Source organism: Thermobia domestica, chromosome 8, assembly GCF_964235325.1.
Source record: "Thermobia domestica chromosome 8, izTheDome1.hap1.1, whole genome shotgun sequence".
Taxonomy (NCBI): Eukaryota; Metazoa; Arthropoda; class Insecta; order Zygentoma; family Lepismatidae; genus Thermobia; species Thermobia domestica.
In genome coordinates, this window is record NC_137461.1 from 191,877,315 (window position 1) to 191,901,686 (window position 24,372).

Here is a 24,372-nt window from a genome sequence, read left to right on the forward strand (position 1 = left end):
ACTAAGCGGCAACTAAATTTTCCGAAGTATTGAAGATCGTTCATTGATTTTTTATCTTGTTCAAAATATTTGATAAAAATAAGAACATAAATTAAACTTGAACAACGTAACTTTTCTTTAAAGACACTTACAAAATGCTATGATTTAAAATACCCAAGATTATGTATTATCTACTGTATTAGTTCCTTTGGCGTGGGACACCCGGTTCGATTCCCAGCGGAAGCTCGTGTGGTTCGGATTCCACGTTAAGCTGTAGGTTCATGTCTGATATAGCCTTGCTGCTGCAAGGGGCGCTAAACTAAAAATCAAAATCAAATCAAATTTTCTACTATAGGCTATAAGTACTAATGTTACAATCGAAATGAAAGATTTTTCAGTCATGTCTCGAGTTGAGTTGAATTGGTTTGGAGTTTAACGTCCCGTTCAACAGCGAGGCTATATGAGACATGAGCTCTCGCTGTGATCCTGTCTCGATTCTTACCTCGAAAACGACACGAGAATCAAGACGAGAAATATTTTCAAATTCAAGACGAGACGATAAATTTGTCGAGTTTCGTGGCCAATACTAGTTCACTCAAGTCTTAGATCTCAAACACATTACTCATAGCTTAAATACTTTTAATTGATAAAGTAATTGTACGAACATAGTGAAGAGGAAATATCAACGTTTAAAAATATGCAAATCATTACGCAATATGCTCTAATAATATATAGGTCCCTTGTTCGATCCCAGCTCGCGCCAAGTGGACTTTGTGGTGGACAAACACCGTGTGCATGGGTTTTCTCGAGGTTCTCCCGTTTCCTCCCACTTCACTCACTCCACCGTTGCATTCATTTCTCATCATCACTGTCTCCTTTAGTCTAGCCGGCATAACCGTGGGACGTAAAACTGACGGATTTCATTTCATTTTCTATGGTTTAAATGTTGTTATATCACCCTTCGTGGACCTTCTGTTATGCGGAATAATTCTGATAACTATTATATGAAATTGGGGGAAAAGTCAGGGCGTAAATTTTTATAGACAAATTATTTACAGCTATAACTTTCGTGAAAATTATTTGATTTTGATGCAATACAGCGCATATTTACTTTGAGAGTTCGCAAAAATCTCCACTGTTTGGAGTTGAAATTTATTACAGTATAAAGAGTTAATCTCTTCTTTCCACAATTTATGATAATGAAATAGATTGAAAATAACCTTCGCAAAATTATATATATTCCATTTTGATTCACTTCGATGTTTCTGTGCACAATCCTCTCTAATTGAAGTTGAAATCCACCAAGAATGAGGGAATGAATTTAGCCCCATTTCTGTTTAAAAAGAGTTCCATGATGTTCCTGTTAGAAGTGGATTCGAAGTATCTCGATCATGAAGGACTGAATTTACCATTCTTCCTAATTTAAATTAATAATAATAATAATAATAATAATAATAATAATAATAATAATAATAATAATAATAATAATAATAATAATAATAATTATTATTATTATTATTATTATTATTATTATTATTATTATTATTATTATTATTATTATTATTATTATTATTATTATTATTATTTCATACTTCTTTAATTTTCAACGAACATAGTCTGTATTTTGTTTGGAATCAGACACTCCTATCCCTTAGGTTTATATAATAAATCAAGGGGAAGGGGATTAATTCATAACATCTTATAAAACTTACCCAATTTTTATGAAATACGTGTGTATACTTTCTTTCGGGTTCCCCAAAGAAGACTGTTGCTTTTGGTTCAATTTTATATCAATTTGTAGAGATGATGTATATCCTAACAACAATGGATAATTAAGTACGTCCCTACATATCTCAGTAATTTCAACACTTCGTTCAAAAGTTCCCTATTATATACTTATCGTAATTAAAAATCTCCAGCATCAGGAAGGAGACAAGATCGCCATACCAAACTTGACAGTCAGAGTCCTGATAGTTCAAGTACCAAATTATTAAACTTAACGCTCTGTGTAACATGTGACAACGTGGTAACAGTGGGAGAGAACAGGCAATGATCAGACAGTAAAGGACCACATCATCTGCAGCCGGTGGAATTCGCAATTGTGAATCTGCAACCATCAACCAGACTGTTCAATCGTCGAGAGATCGCGGGAACGTGCTGGCCAATGAAGCAGAAGAACATATCCAGTCAGAAATTGTAGGATAGTATGTGCAACATGAGAGTGTGCGTTATCTTGCTGGAATGTACTACCCGGCAGGACCAGCACTAAAGGGACCACATTCAAGTCCAAAATCTCGTTAATATGCCATCGACAGGTCAAATTTCCATAAATGCATAGGAGGCACGAACGAGCATGGAATCCAGTGATAACTACGCCATAACAACAAGTGTCGGACCGACGTGTCGATGCATCGATACGGATTGTCCATTCTGTATCTAGCGAGTCGATGTTCGCTTCGTCATTAATATCCCATAACAAATCGTCCTCAGTGCCATCTATAGCATTAGAAATCACATACTTTTTGAAGGATTAGATCAATGTTTCCACTTTCACTTTTTCTTATGATTTGATCACAAAATCATACAGCACATCAAGTGACGCAGCCAGTAAAACTTCACCTTTCCTTTCCGACTTTTTGCCACTCATCATCCATAAAACTTCTCCACATTGTTCACGGATGTGATCTAACTGATCTTTGAATACTTTCTTATTCAGAGAGACGTCTAAAGGTTGTAGCATCGAAGTTAAACCACCCAGTATAATAGCAATCTTTGTATTGTTTAGTGTTAAGCGATTTTTAGTAGTCTCAATTACGTGTCTGCGAAACATATCCCACACCAACAAACTGTGTTGATTTCGTAGAGTATCTGCTCGCGTCTTTCACACATTTTCTATATACAATTTTACACAATTCTCGTCCATCCATTCCTTTTAATCAAAATGTACGAAAATGCCTGGCGGGAATTTTATTTTAGGAATAGTTTTCCTCTTGAAAATGACCATTGGTTTTAACTTTGTTCCATCTACCATGCATGTTAATACTACTGTAAACCTGGTCTTTTCGTGGCCTGTACTTCTAACTTGAACAAATTTTACACCTTTTTTCCCTTTACAGTTGTGTTGTTTATCATGTCAAAGTGAATCGGTGTTTCATCCATTATTCCAATATAGATAATGGAAAATTGTGTTTTTGTCTCATAGTATCAATAAACTTGTGAAAACTCGTGACTTTATTGTCAAGATCTTGAGGTAATTTCTGCGTAATTTTTGTTTTCTGTCGTATTACAGATATTTCTGTTTATGAAACGATTGCACTAACCTACGTTGCTTAAAATTATTTGCCTTGTTCTGAATTGGACCCTGCCAGCTTCAATGCATAAACTTAATCATATGTAAACTATTTCTTGTAACCACATAACAATTCTGTCACTGTTCTTCTACCTATTCTGTAATATTATTTTCTAAATTTGGCCAGCAACATATTCCTCTCTTCATAGTAAATTTTTTTCATCAGCACTCTTTAAATAGTGTCTTCATTCTTTCTTCAATCTCTTATCGCCTTTTCTGTTATATGAAAAGTCCTTGCTGTAGCACAGTTGTTCAATTCTTTAGCCCATTTTATGGCTTTTAACTTGAAACTTGCATCATAGTTTCTTCTTTTTGTTGGTTCCATGATTATCTAAGCCAACATTTAACAAATTTTTATGCTGATTACACTTATAATACAATTGTTTGAACACATTACACAAGTACAACGAAACTTGTTTGAGGTACATGTGAGTTTGTGATTCGGTACGTGCTTCTATAGGCAAAAATGTAACAATGCTGGAGGACGCATTTCCTTTATTCGTGCAACCACAGACTGCGATTGATCTTGAAAATTACAACTTACCCTATGTGCAAGACGTAGTCGGAGCGACCGCGAAAATTTGGCGGGCCGATGGTGGCGGTACCGTTACGAAGTTACACAAATGCCACAATTTTACCGCCATGGCGGTAATTAGGTGGCATCCGCCGTTTCTCCTCGTCTGAACCGCTAGTGCCGCCCTTAAACAGGCATGTGGTCTCTATGTAACCGCCAGTGCCAGCTTGAAATCACCAGTACCACCATTAACTCGCCACATGAGCTTTTCACTACCACCTTTAATCCTGTCCTCTCAATTTTTCCAACAATGTATTGCATTGGTATTTATACCCTAAAAGTTATATATCAATAAATGGTTAAAAGTCAAAATAACTACCATTTTAGTTTGCTACTTGTATGTTAATTTAGTACCAAAGACATGACCTTTAGAGCATATCAGAAGTAACTAGTAATTGTCAATGAAAATTTTAGTTGGATTTTATTGTATGCAATCAGCAAAGCTTTGCGCTGTATATTTGACATTTTTGCCAAGTAAAGAATAACGTAACATGTTCCACTGTAATCGGTCACGAAAATAGTTTTGTAAGTCTATGAACTGACAACAGTTACAGATTAGCAGTGCTGCCACCTGTTGTTCTTATATCCTAGCAGCGGACGTTACCGAGTTCTCACAATGATTCAGTGGTCATAAAGTGTAACTGAAAGAAAAGTTCAACAGATTTCATCTCACCAATATTATATACGAGTAATATCTATTTCAAAGAGATAACGAACAAAATTCTATGTAAGGAAGAGTATTTCAGAAAGAGATGAAATATGCATACGGATTGCAGGTAGTATGAATCTTGTTGCGGAATCTGAACAGGTAATTAATATGATAGAAATTTTGAGAAATAGCGTTGTACTTTACAGAGATGGCTGTTTTGCAATTAGCACTCACTCGGTTTCTGGTTTACTAGTCTTACTGAGGCTCGCGCTCACTAGTTTCAAAGAGGCTCAAGCTCAAACTCGTTCCAGCTCAGGCTCGCTATCGTGCCCGAGCCTCTTCGAATCCGGGATCACCATCAACTTACACTGCTCGTGCTCGCACTTTTTTGCACTCAATTGTTGAGCTCCAGCCTAATTAAGCGAAGAATCGGAGTTTTGAGTTCGAAAATCTCTGGCACTCTATGGATCAGAAACTAGCTTTCTACCAGAATCTTTTTTTTTCAAGAGGGGAGGGAGTGCAAAATCAAAATGTAAGGAGACTCCATTATTTGCTAAAAGATGTGCCCTACCCAAGAGTGATATATACTCGAAGTATAAATTATCTAAGTTCCAGGGAACGGTTGGCCTACTTCGGTGATCCCTATGGAAGTATACCTGAAAGACGCTGCTCAGAAGCAAGAACACAACGCAAAAGCAATAATAATAATAATAATAATAATAATAATAATAATAATAATAATAATAATAATAATAATAATAATAATAATAATAATAATAATAACAGAATATCAAATTTGGGTGTGGGAAAAATGATGAAAATTAGCTAAGTCGAACAGAAAACAAATAAAGATCCGCTCATACAAGAATAATATTGAATGTAAGTTTGAAAGAGGAACAAGATATTGTTGGGGCATTTTTTGAGATGGAAACATATGTGAGGAACGTGATAGATATTATTATGGTAGGAAAAGAGTGGAGACGGATGTTCACTAAAACGGATAATTGTAACATTTAGATGAAGATCAGGCGTGCACCTAAAAATTTTTGTTGGGCGTCCAAGCTTTGGTAGGCTGGACATCCTAAATTCTACGTCTGTGTAGTATTGAACGGGTATTATACTGTACCCGATAAGTAATCGTAAAATAGTACCACTATATTTTCAGAAAAAATGGTGAAACTGTATTATTTTATAAGAGGAGTACAGATGAAGTGTAAAATCAAATGTTCATGCTACATCAATAATTTCCCTGTTAAAAAGTATAGTTTTATTAAGAAAATGTACATATGTATGTTGGGTAAGGAAGTTTTGGAGGATCCGGACCCCGCGTGAGTGCGGCCCTGAGCTGAAGATGTGGTTAATGAGGCTTCTCAGTTCGTGACAAGTGACATGTGAATGATGACAGAAAACCTACGATAATGAGACAATATTCTTCGACTTGGTTTGCTCCATGGAAGTGAGTGGTTCAAGCCTGTACTTCTGGATTCGATGTCCAATGTCTAGTGCGGATAGAATTTTTGGCTTGACCCAGCATCTTGTATTAATGTCAGATCTCCTGATTAAGGATGTATCGAACTTTCTTCTAGAAAATCAGAAATAATTATGACAATTGAAGTGTTCTGATCTTTCATCACCCAACTAAATGCCACTTGCCTGGCCATTGCCCTTCGTAAGCTCCAACACGACTATGCAAGATACTCATGATTAGTATAATGTCCATTGATGACAATTTCAAATTAAATGAAAATTTTAGTTTTACGTCCCGCAAACGGATGTTTAATGAAGGAGAATGATGATGAAATAGGTGGTGGAATGGAAAGGTGAGAGGAAACAGAACTCCGAGAAAACTTTCGGGCATAATGCTGTCTACCACAACATACTTGGACTGGAATCGAGCCATTGACATGTGGCTCTACCACTGAGCCACCGTGTCCCCTTTGGTGGCAATTATTCACAAACAAATGAAGGATATATTTCCAAATTCATACAGGTCACTACTTTTGGATCAAGAGAGGTTAAATTAATTATTATAATAATGTCTTTTACGAGAGATTAGCACAGAGCTCCTTAAGGTTATATGGCTAACGCACGCACATTTGGTACGGGAGACTCAGGTTCGTTCCTTGGTGGGAGATCATGTGATCTGGATCCCACGGTAGCTCATATAGCCTCGCTACTGAAAGGGACGCTAAACTCAAATCCAACCAATGAGAGAACAATACAAACAATAAAATTTGTTTCAATGTCTTTTTTTTTTAATTTTTTATTTATTTATTTTCAAAATGTTCTCTAATTATAAACTACTTAATAACTGAGAGGGACAATTGTTCCAATCTCGGGTCGCAACCTACGGCAACGTCCCTTTTCATAGCCTGTATATCTGGACTTCCGGCAACGCACGTGCGGAACTCGCTCTTTTTCTTTTCCTCTTCTATGGCTATTGACTAGGTAATCCCTGGCCTTGGGACTCGCTGAAAGGTGGAAGCCCTCTTGAACAGGTGTTGAAGGCGTACCGTTATCTCATGAATTCTCCAACCCCGTGAAGGTCGTCCGCATTTTCATTCGATTTAATGGATTCTCCTCTCTTCGTACATTGCCTTCACTTTATCTTCAAGTAGCAAAGCATGAAAACACAAGCTTAATACCATTGCCCTATTGCAGATAACTTTTAAATGTTAATTTAACTTTCCGACCATATATGTATATCTGTTTCGAGTATATCATTTTCCCATTAAAAAGTTTCAAACGGCACAATTTTAAAACATCACTAGCAAGTAACATAAAAATTCCTTCCTTAGTCATATCCGTAAATTTGAGTTGCTTGCTGCAATAAGTTACGGCAGTTGCTTTGATTACATTCTTTGTGACCATTGGTGCATGAGGGCGTACAGATGCGCACGTGCCTATTTAGATTAGGCTTAATACATTACAGCACAAGTTTTCTGTATTGATAAACATTGGGTTTGTACAATTAGGCCTAACACCGTTGACAATTGACGACAAACTTATGTCCATCTATCTGTATATCCATTGTTTGTTGTCAAGGAAAATTGTTAAGATAGGGGATGAGGATGGGCGTTCTTTGACACTGTGGTAGGGGAAGAGGGGTAATGTATCCACTAGCCAATAGCAGTCGTTCTTCGTAGGGACTCGCCTGGTACCTGCCCAAGAAACTAGGTTAATGTTCCGGTTCGCTCACCGCTTTCTTTTTCCACTGGTCCAGTGGCCAACTGATCGCGGTAGCTTCCATGTAGTGCACCACCAGTCAGTTCTCTTGGGAATTCTGTTTTAGAAAGAGGGGTGGAATTATACCCTTAGTGTGTGAATAACCCCTTCAACCTCATCCTCTGTGGAAGGGGAGAAAGTCAATAAGACTGAATCAACACAACAACAACGACATTAAGTTGAATTTATTTCATTACAAATATTATCAAATTTGAAATTATACCCTAAACTGTGATGTGCCTCTTGCCAATACTTCAGTGCAGTGTAAAAAGTTTGAATAGTGCACGTATATGTTGGTGACCTGTTGTGTCTCTGCTTTTGGTTATGTCTTCCTTTGATTCTGCTGGATCGCTTAATGAACTGGTAATTAAAAGGAAATATAGTTTTCAGTGGCCATCATTTTTAGTTTTAGCGACTTGACAGTGTATTATTATTGTTGTTGGTTCATATATAACATTGTTTACAAGTGATGCAGAAAGTTAACAGTGTGAAGTTGCGATATAACAATTGAAAAGCATATCAGCTTGATTCAGTTTGGAATTTTAACGTGGTTCTTCTTGGAATTGTTTTGGTGAAGTGAAATAGTGAGGAACTGAAGGAAGTTGAACAGAACTTGAATTAAACTTGTTCTCCAGTGCAGTGCAAGTGTATATGTGTGGTGTTTATGTGTTCTCATAGTCTAGGATTCTTATTACAGTTTCAACAGCTATCTTGGATGCATTTGTCTTCAACAATAAGGATATTTTAAAAGAAGCAGGAGCCATAAAGCCAAACTGTGAGTTTTTAAAATTATTTCATTTCTTTGTCGCCCTCTCTTCCCCAATAAGACACGACTAAGTAAATAATTAAACCAAGAAGTTCAACAATGGGTGGGAAAGTGGGATGGGTTCACAGAATGTCATCTCTAAATTCGGACATCGGCAGTGGCATCCAGGTAAACAAGTTAGCGCTGTTTTCTGACAACTTAAAAAAAAAAAAGTCATATTTTGACTTCTTACAACAAAAATCGAGCTTCTCTACTCTATCCATTTCGAAAACACAAGACACCTTGTATTTATATATACAATCATATCTGAATTAACCATTTCGACTTTATGAAACTCTCTGCATGACTATATATTATGATCTATAATCCAGAAGAAAGATTCTAATACTTGATTTCTATTCTTCTTGTAGCCTTGCACCTGGCAAATCTGTAATTATTTGTCGTGATTTCAAGTCTTGGTGTTGTGTTAGAATCGATTCAAATATTGTTATGACACTTATACTGCATACGGATACAAGATTCCAGAGTGTAAATAAATCTAACCATTATCTCACTTATATTCAGATGTAGTTTTGCTACTTGGCTTCTTATCAGAAATGACGAAGAAAATGTTTGTTGAATTGTTCCGGAATATCTCTCTGTTCATACTCTACGATCTTATGATTTTCATAGAATATGAACGAAAGCGTCACAAGTGTAATTATTTGGGGCAAGTAGAGTATATTGAAATTATGCTTCTAATGCTTTGTGTTGATTTGTCTCGAGAGTCGCTCATAAGGCCTTAACAGGTGGAAATTTTATTTCAATGCTGTAGGATTGAGAAAACGACTGTCTTCCATGAGATAAGATTCATGGAAGATTTCTTCCATGGATAGTAATCGGTGAAAAAGAAAATAATAATAACGTGTATGGAAATATCCATGCCCAAATAAGTATCACCAGATACATTTATTTGTGAAGGGGGAGATTTCGAAAATGAAATGAAATCTTTGAGTTTTACGTTCCACGGGTATGCAGGTTAGACTAAAGGAGACGGTGATGGTGAAATAATGAATGAAATGGTGGAATGAAAAAGTGGGAGGAAACGGGAGAACCCCGAGGAAAACCACGCACACGGTGTTTGTCCAACATAAGGTTCACTTGGCGGGAGCTGGGATTGAATCCGAGACCCCAAGCACCAGAGGTGAACGCTCTACCATTGAGCCACCGCGAAGGATTTCGAATTTCTTAATGTAACCCTTATCCGGGCAAGCGGGGCCTGTCAGGCCCAGTAGCTTCATATTTTTTTTTTCGAATTTCGCAATAACCATAAATATTTCGATGACATAAAATTCCGAATTATTCTGTCTTTAGTCGAAGTTAAAGTCATGAACATATCGAGTTGGTAAGGCCCCACTTGCCGTCTACGTTACAAAAATAGCTTGTCCGGACAAGGGTTAAAATATACATGAGACTTTGTTCTACCTAGGCTAGGCAACACTTCTGTACGACGCTATCCTAACTATGTATAAATCTGTAATAAAATCAAATTATAAGATGACATTTTGCGCGTAAACGTCTCAGTACGTTGTCAATGTTGGGTAGGTTAATGGTAGGAAGATCACTTTTTGGAGCGACAGTTCATGTATTCGAAAAATGGGTGGCCCTCCACGATGGTTTAGTGGCCAGCGCTTTTTCGTGCACGGGCTCTCAGGTTCGATTCCCTGTGAGAGAGCCTTGAGAAATTTGAACGCATTACGGTGGCTCGGGTTCCACCTTAAACTATATCGGCGTTGAAAGCGACCCAAAACTTGAATCCAACCAATCAACCAATGGAAAATTGAGTGTGCAGGGTGAGCATTTTTGTGGGTGAACTTTGTGTTCTTATTGGAGCCGCGGTGGCTCAGTGGTAGAGCGTTCACCTCTGGTGCATGGGGTCTCAGGTTCAAACCCTGCTCCCACCAAGTGAACTTTGTGGTGGACAAACACCGTGTGCGTGGGTTTCCTCGGGGTTCTCCCGTTTCCTCCCACTTTCTTCATTTCACTCATCACCGTCTCCTTTAGCCTAGCCGGCATAGCCGTGCGACGTAAAACTCAAAGATTTCATTTCATTTTCTGTGTTCTTATTATCTTAGTGTTTTTTTTCTTCCTTTTCTATATCGGTTCATAGTCTCCTTCAGTCTATAAGGCAGCAATTTTATACTTGTTAGTTGAGTTTAGATGCTATGAGGCTATTCGGCTTTGGTCAGGCACGTACACAGGGATTTATTTGGCGGCAGTGGCGTATTTAGGATTTTGTTTCGGGGGGGGGGGCTATGCACAACACGTGAATAAGTACTTATATTTTTCCTTTTGGGTCCCGACAAATTTTAATGAAGTTGGGCATAACAAATTTATTTGAATCCGATAGCCACCCCCTAAATACGCCACTGTTTAGGAGTGTCCAAATTCAATGTGACGATGTATTATATAAAATTTTGTAAAATCATCTCTAAAATTATACTAAGTTTACAGAAGTTCACTAAGTCGTGATTTCGGGGAGGAAGGGTCCGGGCCCACATGACTCGCCCCCTGGGTACGTCCCTGGCTCTGGTAATATTCACAATAGAAACTGGAAAGAATGCTTTTTAAAGGGGTAAAGTAATTCGAATATATAGTCTTGTATTTAGCGGTATATACCATCATTCGTCTTGAAATGATGTATTCTATTCTTTTCCTAAATAGAAAAAAAAAAAAAAAAAAGTTTTCCGGGTGCGGAATTGTTACGTAGGGGCTACCGACTTATTCATATACACCATCATGTAGATGCAGCGCAATCTTAAGATTTCATTTAATACATACCCCTCTTACAATAGTTGAACAAGATGCTTGAATTTCAACACGGGAAGAATAAGTGTATATCCGAATATTGAGTGATAACCATGGGAATACAACAACGAAGTTTATGAGTTTAGAAGTTATAATCAAGCATTTTCATGATTCTATTGGAGGTATAAATTAGAATACTGTCAATTTGTCTTTCCTAACTGCAATCATGGGTCCAAAAAGAAATTTTGAGAGAGGGGAACGCATTCATAGATACAAATATTTACGGCTCTCTAGTTTGTAATTTTATATTCCTCGATATTTGACAGATAAGGTGTATCTGACTCAATTGTCTGTTGAAGCTTAGCTCCTTTTTTCAGTACTGAGACTATATGAGACGTGAATCTACAGTTCAAGGCAGAATCCAATTCACTGTAATGCATTCGCTCTCCTGCCCGAGAATCTAATCCGGGATTCCGTGCAACTAAAGCACTCGCGTAAGCCACTAGACCAGGCCGGAGAACTGCTATCATGATTTGTTTAGGTTCTTAGTTTTTGTTTGGCTCGAAGCTTTCTTGCTCTACATACGAAGAGATAAATTAAAGTTTATCTGAAGGAAAAGCAGGAAATACGGTTTTGTCATACGAAGTAAAGTGCTTCTAAAGGGCAATATATATATATATATATATATATATATATATATATATATATATATATATTCCCCTTTAGAAGCACTGTCCCCGTAGCAAGTTATGATCCCCATAGTCCTTGCTGGGTCGGCTTTAAATGCAAACTAATAAATATTGTATCTTGGATTTTCATAAATGTATCTTTCGATTGAACCAATTTTCTTCATTCGGATTTCTCTCCATACTACTGACACTTGTAGTTGAGCCATTCAAATCACTTATTCTGTTTTTTGAAGTGAGTATGCCTTCAGCTGCGATAACGGTTTTTTTTTTTTTTTTAAGTAATGCTTGCTATCAGCGTGTCCGTTGGGAAGCTAGCTGTGTCTCTGTGTCTTTTCGTTCAATAACCTGTAAGCAATTTATGACTAAATTTTTCACTGAAATCAGGTTCATGAGCATTAAATTTTCGGATTTATCCAAGTCCAATCACAACTGTGATTACCTTTTTTTTTTTTTTTTTTTTTTGTAGTAGGTAAATCTAGATATTTTATTGATTATATCCCCTTATGTTCTCTTTCACAAGACTATATAGGACGTGTATATAGAAGGATTTGAGCCACTGTAAAGCGTTCGATGCTTTCTCACCTAGGTCGAATTCGGGATCTTGTGCACCAAACACACGTGTTTTAGAGATGACGAGGAATTACGATATACTGATGACTAAATTTTCCGCTGAATACTTACCTGACTTACGAAACACGAAAGAAAAAGGAAAACTGCCATCTAAAACAAATTTTTGTTAGGAGCTACGTCTGATTCTCACGCAACTTCCGTAATATAGTCTACTTTCGTTCTTGCTTTAACTAGTAGGCACTATAACTTTTAATTCTTTGCACTTATATTCAGCTTACCAAACAATTTGACTTAAGAATAAAGTATAGGGTCCACAGAAAATCAACAAATCCTAATTCAATATTTGATAGTTGCGGAAACTGTAAGATGCAACTCGAATATTGTTGTTGTTTGTTGAATATTAGTATTCCTTTTTAGCACTGACGCTGTCTGAGATTTAGATCTAAATATAACGTGAAATCCAAACCGTTAGCCGTTCAATTCTCTCCCACTGGGAATCGAACCCGACAGCAACGTACACCAAAACGCACTAGGCCAATGTTAAGGGCTATAGCAGGAAAATAAGTTAAAAGGAAATTAGCATCTAGTGGAACTCAACCTGGATGTTTGTCCAGAACAAAGATTTTGCTTCATTGATTTCTCAAGATAATGGTTTTCTAGTGCTTTGATCGGGCTGAGGTAAATTGTAAATTGAATGGAAATACCAGCGCTGAGGCTTCAACTTTTTTTTTTTTTTTTTTTTTGTCTATCAATTTCTTGTTTTATTTCCTCTTGCGAATGACTGAGACTTCTTGCAATCTTGATTCGCATGAAACGAACTTAATTTAGACACAAGGACATCGGCCTTTCATGAATCTCGCAACATCAACGGAGGTCATTGCACTTTTCTCTTCTGGAAGATGCTATTGTTTCTTAGACAAGCTTCAAAATATCTTATCAAAATCTACGATCTCTAACACCTACTTTACATTCCAAGCATTGGAATTTTAGTGTCCTATTCAATTTGAGGAAAACCCTTGCCCCATACATTTTCCACATTGAATTTAGTGCAATGCAAATATGTTCGTCTGCTTCAGTTCTGATGTTACCGAAACTGACATGGATTTTTGTTAAGTTTATTATTAATGTTTATCAAGTTTCTAACTCTCCAACGATCTAGATATTAGTGAAGGAAACTGTGATTTCTAGAATTAGAAGAATATATAGTGGAATGTAAGTCGAAATGTGGTTAATTCAGATATGACTATAAACAAAATTTTCTTCCAAAGCTACAATACCACTGCCTTTCATGGTCATTTCACTTCCTTGGAACTGTGTCCATATAATGAAATCATGGTTGATACAGTAGTTTGGATATTAAATCTTTTCTACTGTTGTATTTACTTATATGACGGTATGATAAGGGGTGGGGTGAATGCCTATGTAGCACAATTACAGAAATATGTATCAAGATACGTAACATTGCAAAGAAGGTTTTGTATTGCATATTTTTAAGGTGTGAAATATATCATTTTGCGTGTAAAAGTGGAAGTTATGGGTAACAAATATCTTGACACTCTGTCTGTGTATTAATGATAAGATATTTTCATGGTTCTCTCTTCCAGTACGAAGTATTCACTCGTATTAGCTATTTATAGAGAAATGAGACCAAACTACAAATCCTAATCCACATTACCTTCGATGATAAAAGGAATTGATTTAGCGGATACCTTATCTAGTAATAGAACTTGTAAAATAATTATGTACCATAAGTATGTCACGCATAAAATATTTAATACGAAATGAATATCCAATATTAATAAATTTAACATGTGTGAAAAAGAAAAGGATGCATAAGATCATTTGAGATTATTGCCTTGCACGTGATTAAAGTTTATCGCTATATTGTTTATATCGATGTTCATTTAAAAACAAAATCGTGCATTCGTTTCAATATTACTGTTTTCAGGTGGAATATTTCCAGAAGATATGACTTTAGGAATATGCTTAGAACATACATATAATGAAACCAATGACTGGAACAGTGAATCATGGAAATCCTTTTGGCTTTATAAAGCATTAAAATAATTTTATAAGGCATGTCCTATTAACCTTATACTTCCATGGAATATATCTAAAATGCTTCATCTTCATTGCACTGGCATTTCTGAAAGAACTACTTTACTATTTCTATCTTCTTCTTAATTCTATCTAGTGAAATTAACTTGTAAATAGAATGAACGCACTTTTTGTACATACACAAAACAGCAAGACCGAGGGAGCATGTTATATGCTTAAAAATGTTTCTAAATTCTAAAAGGTAGCATATACCCTGTGATTAATACAAGCATTTAAGAAATATATATATAATCTTTCATTTAAGAGAATGCATGTGAATAGGTATCTAGTCTTAAAACTGATGTGTATATATATATATATATATATATATATATATATATATATATATATATATATATATAATCTTATATTTAGTATGTTTTCTGCTTGTTAGGCAATTCCAATATTGCTTCTTGCCTTCTTTAAATATCGTTAATTTACGTGTATTAAATTTTATTACAGCATTGCTTTTATTTTATTTTGTTATTATTTTTTAACGTAAGTTCGGTTTCAGTGCATCATATCTAATCTGCCAGTTGGTGTAACTAGAATATTTTTTAATGATCGAATCTCGTTCTTCTGAACTGTACTGCCCTAATTACAAAATAAGATGCATAATTACATCCACAACTAGCTTGATTTGAAGCAAAAACCTGCGAAAAAGGCCTTCAAAGAGCCTAGGTTTACTACAAGCTATTCTACATATAAGGAGATGTAGCTTTTAATTGTTTTTTCAACTTTTCATATGAAGGCTCCAATTACATGTTAGTACAGTGAGAACCAGAAACTATTTTCGTATTGTGCTTTTTTTTTTTTTTCTTTAATTACTATTAACTAAAATGTGGAAGAGTAAAACTTGATACTTGTGCAATGTAAATTGTGGTAACTAAGCTCCAAAATGTTACAAACATAAACCACCTGAGCGGACTTGTTTAGGTTAGGGTCCTTTAGCAGTCCTTTTTCCAGTCTCCAACTGCCAAGTTAGGAAGTTTAAAGTTGTTAAGCTACCCGCAAGAGCAAGAATATTATTTGCGTGCTCCACACCCAATATAAAATCAAATATTCTAGAAATTGTACTGATATTTTACAGGAAACTAGCTGAACTTGCGCTCTTTACAAAGCACATCATTCACATATGAGCATGAATCTCCTTGTTATTCCTCACATCTGTACATGTCCCTTTGCAGACACAAGTGAAACAAGTCTTGGTAAAAATCGGCAAGAGATACCGTAAAGGGGAAATCTTTTTCGATTACTTTTTCAATATCTCGTACCGTTTGCAAGATTTGAGCCTACTTCCGGTTGCAGTTTTTAATTCATGTATGATCTATGTTTCCTTTCTTGTTGCATGTAGTATGTAATAAGCAAATACATAAACTAAGTAACTCTATGGCCTATGGAACCCGGAGGTTCAATGCCGCGTTCACAAAAGCTCTCCACTGATTTCTATCCTTAGCCAATTGGATCCAGTTTCTACTTTGTTTTTCTATTTCTGCGAAATTTATCTTAATATTGTTTACTCCCATCTGCACCTAGGTCTTCCTAATGGTCGTTTTACAACTGGTCTTCCAGTTAAGATTTTGAAAGCGTTCGTTCTTTCTTCCATCCTGGCTACATGACCTGCCCACCTAAGCCTGCTAGATTTGATGACCCTAACAATGTTGGATAAACCGTATAAATTATGTAGTTCCTCGTTATGAAGATTCCGCCATTCCCTATTCCCGTTTCTCTTGCGTCCGAATATTCGTCAGGATCTTGTTCTCAAATACTTTCAATCTATGTTTTTCGTTCCGAGTAAGAGACCATATTTCGGAACCATACCGAACAACAGGCATGATTATCGTTTTATACATTTTAAAATAAGCTAATACCTTACACATACAATCAATTGTAAGGTCAGTGATATATGGTGTTCATTGGGCAAAACACTCCAAACAATAAAGATTCAAGTTAGGTGGGCCCTGTTCCCGCCAAGTGAACTTTGTGGTAGACAAACACCGTGTGTGTGGGTTTTCTCAGGGTTTTCCTGTTTCCTCCCACTTTCTTCATTCCACCATTTTATTCATCTCTCATCATCACCGTCTCCTTTAGCCTAACCGGCATACCCATGGGACGTAAAACTCAAAAATTTCATTTCATTTCAACTTAGGTGGAGAAATGGTTATCCTTCGTTTTTCATTATAATTTGGCTATGAAACAAACACCTGAGTGATATGCAGCTCCTATATACAATTATATGGTGTTGGAATGTATAATAGGTAGGATATGATGCTTAAAAAAAAAAAAAAAATCAACACTTCCAGTGTACCCATAAAAATGTAATAAAGAAATAATTGCCATGTTTTTTTTAAATATTGAGTTAGAACTGGACAATCTACGCAAAATTTGCAATCGATCAGTGAATACTTCATCTTTCTAGAGCCTGTAGTTTCCGAGATCTCACAGTTGAAATGATTTGCGACAAACATATAAACGTCCACAAACGTATAGTTTAAAAAACTCCAGAGAGGGCAGCACAATTCATTTGAATTTATTTCGGAGAAGGCTTATTAAAATGCAAAGGTTTTGAACAATAATTTAAAAGGATAAACTTTGTGAAAAAGATCTCTTTAAGTAATTTATTTAATGCACACCGTTTTAAAAATATTTGTCTTTGTTATAAACGTGAAATCACAAATAACCGTAAATCAAAGTTTTGAAACCTAAAGTTATAGGTTGGAGCTTGGTCGCTCTTAATTGATATTGTAGCATTTTAATAGATAGATATTTCATATAAAAGTTTGAGCCCGAACTGATGAATAGAGAAATGAAATGCTGTATTTTGTAACGATATATACATACATACAAATAATTTCTTCTAAGATGTAGGAGGATGTTGATCGAATAGGATACACGAGTGTTATATTGGCAAGTGTATGTGTAGGCCGAGATAAAGGCGTAAGGATTATGTATGAAAGTGGGTAACAAGATCCTAATTGGATTGTTTTGGTATAGGATAGACTGCTGCTTATGTTTCTGTGCGGATTAACGTTCTATTTTATTTTTTTTTTCTGGGCTGTCCGTCCATGCAAATTATACAGCTACAAGGGAGCTAACCAGAGCAATAATGTTTCTAACAAAAACAATGCTTCATATTTTATGAAAATGAGTGGAGTATTTAATAAAATGGCATAGCTATATTTTTGGTGCTCAACCATATATATACTTATGTGTGATCTATATATTTTCGCATAGGTTCTAATTTCGATGCTATAACAAATTGTAAATGAATGTGAATTTAGTGTGGTGCATCCGTATTCTAAATTCCTACAATTAGTTTTCTCTGATATCGCAGAGAGATGCATTCGCACATCTTGGATCATAGTAAAGTGTCACTTTGATCCACGATGTGCGGATACATTACCTCAACTTGCCATAGTTCAAGAAAAAGTCGTTTAAAACTAAATGTTTTTAAATTAACGAACATAACAGTATTTTCGAATGAGTAATTGTAAAATAATTGAAGATTATTTATTAACGCAGTTTATATATATATATATGACAAAGCGTGCTTAGGTCAATATTAGCGTTCTCTTTGCGTAATCGAGAGGTCCCTAATTTTGAATCCCACGTTGATTTATGACTTTTTTATCATATATATATATATATATATATATATATATATATATATATATATATATATGATAAAAAAGTCATAAATCAACGTGGGATTCAAAATTAGGGACCTCTCGATTACGCAAAGAGAACGCTAATATTGACCTAAGCACGCTTTGTATTCAAGCTCGATTTCAACAATATTGACCCCAATGATGATGGGAAATCGCCGCCCTTGTAATACCTACACAGCACTACATTAATAGCATATACAAAGGAGATCAATAGAATGTTTGTGTCTCGGTAATATTGATGGCCCATCTATTGAACTACAAGGAACCCTTGAGTACTTGTGCATGGATTATTCGTTTTCTGATGTATCGATTTCTTTAAATAAAATTAAAAAAAAAAATCTGAAGATACTTAAAATTGAATATGTGAAGTACAATTTGCAGTAGTACGTCTAATGTCCCGTTTTAATTGCATTAACAATAATACATATCATTAACTATGTATAATGCATTGTTTTATCAATGATAAAATCAAATGTATTTTACATTGATACCCTATAATTCCAATTAAAGTTTATTTTTGGATTTTTTCCTGTTTTCTCATTATGAGCGCTATTCTCACCGGTCATTAGCCACAAGCTTGGAATATACTTATATCGAAATCTGAGTAATTAATTTCTGAGTGAATTGAACGTATGGATAAAGCAGTAACCTGTCTTTCACATCTTATAACAATTTAATTTATTATTACATGTTTATCACGAAGTTTGATTTCTTCAGTTCCTCTTGAACTGTCTATCTGCAGCTGACTTTCCTGTTCATTGCTCCCTTCTCACAGTACGTGATCGTTCATGATAGACTCGCTAGGATCTGGATCTTTGTAGAATGTAGATACTTACCTACCACAACAGGTGAGGAAGAGCGTGTCGACACTTGGCGCCCTTGAAAAACGTCACAAAACAGGCAGTGACGTAGTACGGGACTACCAAGGTTGTATACTATTGGTCTGGGCAGTATTTAGGATTTTCTGCTTTTGACATGATGTGAAGCAAGATCATGAAGTAATCAACTTCTGGACTGCTCGGAAGTAAAGTAAATCTCTACGTACTCTATTCAAGTTGCTCCATTAACAATTTCCAAATGTTTTTGGACTGAAATAGATTACTAGTGTTACGTCTTGGGGAACGGTGGATCAGTGGTAGAACATTCAACTCTGGTGCGAGGAGTCTCTGGTTCGATCCCAGACCAAGGATTGTTTGTAGGTTTTCTCGAGGTTCTCCTGTTTCCTCCCACTTTTTATTCCACCAGTTCTTTGATAATCATTCACTTCCATTAATTATCCGTAAAAGCATAACAGTGGGATGTGAAAGTATGGATTTGTTTTATTTTATTACTATGTCCGTGAATGGTTCAGTTGTAGAAGAATGCTTAGCTCTTGATGTATGGATGTTCAGCGATTCTACTTCTCGTTATTTGATATTCGTGATGCACAAACCCAGTAGATAGCTGCCAGCTAAAATAAGTGTACCGAGTACTATAACCTCGAAACGAATCGACCAATAGAGATTTTCTTTAATGCACCTAGAACATAATTGTCTCTATAGCACTGAAGTCGTATATACAGTAGTATGCCAGTTAGTAATTTTGTTCGAAGTTACTGACAAAAGAACAGGTAGGGTGTATGTACCTGTTTCACCTGATGACTGTAAAGGCTTTATCTCATAGTAATCTTAATTCTATAGACAGAACATCTATTTGATTTCATTCTGGACACTTAGCTCTCTCGTGGGTAAGCGGTTAGCGTAAGCGCCTTTGGCGTGGGAGACCCGGGTTTGATTCCCGGCGGGAGCTCATGTGGTTCGGATTCCACGCTAATCAGTAGGTCCACGTCTCATATAGCTTTGCTGGTGAACGGGACGCTAAACTAAAACTCAAATCAAATCAATCATTCTGGAGTCTTCTGAATTACCTTACATGTGAACAAAATTACTGCAACTGAATATTTCGTAAGCTGGCATTGTTTTTACTGTTCGGCAAACAACTTGCTTGACGTAAAACAAATTAGTATGTTTTTTACGGTCGATAATAAACCGTTAACGTCGAACGATTATGCCCGTTAGGCTAAGGGAGACAATGATTTAAGCAAGTGAATCAATGAAAGATTGGTGGAATGAGATAATGGAAGGATACAAGAGTACCCCGAGAAAACTCACGAATACAATGTTGTCCATCATAAGTTTACTTAACCTGAGATCAAACCGGGGATCCCACGCACCAGACGTAAGCACTTTACCATTGAGCCACCGTGCTTCCCTAGATGTTAAAGAAAATAGCAACAAATAAAAGAAAGTGAACGATATTAGAAGAAATGTTAGAATTAAAAAATAGGAAGAAACTGCACTAATGGGGGGGGGGAGGAGAGGAGACGATCCAGGTCAGTCTCCTGTCCACACCATTGATAGCTATGAACACCAACAAAGTTCAACTATTGAAGGACGTTCAACGTTAAGTCTCGATCAAGTGATGGATGAACTAAGTTTAACGTTGAACGACTGAATAATATTAAACACAAGAGCTTCCTTGTGACTATATTGTTAGTATACGCGTCTTTGGCCCGAAGGACCCGAGTTCGATTCCCGGTGGCAGTTTATGTGGTTCGGATCCTCCGTTAAGTTGTAAGTCCATGTCTCATATGGCCTTGGTAATGAAAGGGACGCTAAATCTCCAATTCAACTAACCAAAATCGCTATCGAACACTAGGGCTTTTGTTTCGACTCCAGGCTATATGAGCTTATGGTATATCATCTGTCAATCAGTTTTCTGGAAATTTTCCCACTGTCTCCATTCTATCAATTCCAACTTATCGTTCGTTTGTTGTCTCTCGTGGGACGCTAAATTAAAGACTTTTGCGTCATTCCATTTTCATGGTCTTTGTGGTGTACAAACACCGTGTGCGTGGGTTTTCTCGGGGTTCTCCCGTTTCCTCCCACTTTTTTCATTCCACCATTTCATTCATCACTCATCATTACCGTCTCCTTTAGCCTAACCGGCATAACCGTGGGACGTAAAACTCAAAGATTTCATTTCATTTTTTCCATTTTCATGGTGGTTAACTGAGGGCAAAGCAAGTAGCAAGCATGATTTACTTTTAACAGACTCTATTCTTAACATAAAAATAGTTATGTTAAAAATGCAAGAATTCGTTTCTAGAAGCGATATTGTGCAGCGTTTATATGTAAATATTCATTATCCAATGTGAGATGCACATTTGTGATGTTATAAATAAAATGTGTAAAGCATGACCTATTTAATAATTGTGGTACAATCGATCCACATTTCACATCTAATTCTGCCCGAAGGAAGGATCTAACCAGCTTAAGAAATGAAGCTAAGAGAAGGCTCTATTCCAACAGACATGAGATGGGTAGACAGTTATTTTACCCTGTGATTCCGTAGTTCATAGAGAATCCCAAATTAATGAAGACTGAGAACTACGACTAGGGATACCACAATGTGAAAACTAATTAATTATACGTTAATTCCATTACAGTTAACAGACGACAGACAATATTCCCTGACTCATACTAAAAAAGGATATATATATATGATGTTCTGTCTATAGCCTACAAATGCTCAATATTTAGTGCTATAGTAAACAGAAGAATACGTAATCATGATCATGCAATTTATTAAGCCACAAAACGTATTGAGGCTTCGGGCACAAAGAGTAATGTTATGTATTCAACAATTGTCAGTTGTGTTTCCCTTACGTAAAACAACGTAAAGTTCGGAAACAAGTTCTCAATGCAAGATCAATTGGATGTATAAAAGTTCATGCAACCTCCTTTGCCATTACATAAGCTTGGTACGCCAAGGTAACGTGGTTGGTTACTTAATAATTGAACATTTGTTGTACCTTTAAGTTGTAGCAAGCAGCTTATGAGATCATGCGAAACGAAAGAACATTGACATGATACAAGCGAATTAAGCTTATTTCCTTATCCATGATAAAATTAGTACAGTGTGTCTTCCTTTTTTACTTAGAACCACAATTACTCTTCAATTCCATGAGATGATGTACCGGTACTAGATTGGCTCCCAAAAGTTTAAATTCGGTTCCAGGAAACAAAAATGATTGGGGACACTATGTTCATTTAATTGCAATTTATCTTAGCTCCTGGGGAAGGAGACAGTTGGCCAACTCCGGGGGCCTGGGACAAATACTGCATTCTACTAAGTGTACCGAAGTTTATAATCTCTCGACCATTTTTAGCTTGCTTCTACACTTTTTTAGGTTAAAGACATTAAAATCTAATAATTCCTCGTAGACATATATAAAGCATGTTGATTAGGACTTTCCTCTTTCGATTATTTTAATGGTGAGTTTTCCTTCCTTATCGTCGAGTAGAAATTTCTACCACTTGTATGGTGAAGTATAAGATAGGTTTGTTGTTTTGTTTGCCAACATTCATACAAAATTCATTGTTATCCATACTAGATTCAGATGCTGTACCACATTGGTAAGGATGACCCGGACTGTTATCTGAAACTCTGAGTGGCCATATGATTTCGTCAAACAGAATCAACCAATCTCTTCCATTTTCATTAGCAGGAAAGGAATATGCAATGTTAATCAATAAGCATAATGGGCGGTACTAAAGTAACACACTATACCTAATCAGCGAAATATACTGGGAATAAAATAACTAATCATAAAGTGTGAGGACGGTGATTGCAATTGATTTGTTTACTATAATCTCAGTCCTGATAGGTACAGTCAAACAGTCAGCGCAAGTTCTTTCCGTTTGATGAAATTAGTTTCGTAAATAACTTCAGAATGGAAGGACAGTGTGAATCGAGTTTTCAATAAATTAAGAAATATGTAATGGCTGTACGTTATTCCGAAACCCACCGTTATTCCCAAAACAAATTTTACCAAATGGAAAGAACTGTTGTCGCTGACTGTACAAGAAGAGCAGAGACAATCTAAAAGTAAGGATCACAAAAGCCATTCCTCAAACCACTCCTGCTTTCAGAGAAACCTACGTACAGTATACCTAGAGCAACTGAGATATTGAATAGAGGCTTGCATTTGAGCAAGTACCGGTAGTGACCATGAGTATGTCATGTAAATATCACTCCTCGAGCGATACTATTTTCCAGCCTGACTTTCGCTTCACTTATCACTGTATACAGTTAATTTTGCACTTGATTCATATATCGATCTGTCCTGTTACGATAATATTTCATTGTGAGCTTCTCTCTGCCCTATTTTTGTATTTGTTTATTTCTGTGAATGTGCTATTGCAAATACTGCTCAAATCACTTTAAAAAAAGAAAAAAAAAAAATACGATGTTGCACCTTTATTTTATTTTCTATACCTATAGTATATTATGCTATATACAAGGTGTAATTTGATTGATGTAAAAACGTGAGGTGATTTCTGACACCGAGATAAGCAAAACAGATCCTATTTACATGTAGCATATTGGACACATTTTCAAAGTTAGCAAGGGCCAAAAGCGTGGAAACAGTAAGTTTGAAGGGGTAGATATCGAAAACCAATGAACTTAGAAATGGCAGTCTAGAAAGTGTGGAGGTGGCGCTGGTGTTATGTAGTTGCTCGGTTCACACACACAGGTAGCGCTTGTGTTCAAGACGCTACACTACAGAAATGCTGTAATTGTGCTACGTATATTGAATAGGACAAGTGGCAGTGCTCGACTGAAACATGGTGCGTTATTTAAACTAGGCCTGTTCCGATAATCGAGTAATCGATAACAATTCGATAAAATTTCAAAACCGTTTCGTCAATAATGAATTTTAATTTTAACGAATTATCGAACTTTCGAGACTCGAAATGTTTGAGATACTCGAAGTATTCGAAGCTCTCGAAATGTTCGAGACTCTTAATGTTCGAGACACTCGAAATGTTCGAGACTCTCGAAATGTTTGAAAGCAGCAAATACTGAAAGATCTCAGCATGATCGCAATTTATCGAGTTGTTTGAGTATTTTGAAAAGTTCAAAAAGTTCAGAAGAAACAATGCAATCGAGGTTATCAAAGGTGTACATGTACTAC

General features: G+C 36.2%; 1 protein-coding gene across 2 annotated transcripts in view; it reads left to right on the top strand.

The window, feature by feature from the left end:
• The first annotated feature begins 7,719 nt into the window (after window positions 1-7,719).
• Window positions 7,720-24,372, top strand: part of ich (zinc finger protein ichor) — a 125,337-nt gene continuing 108,684 nt past the window's right edge. Inside the window, exon 1 of one of the 2 annotated variants that reach the window (XM_081769352.1) lies at window positions 7,720-8,551. The gene's annotated coding sequence lies outside the window, so the exon portion shown is untranslated. The other variant, XM_081769353.1, reaches the window with a different exon arrangement.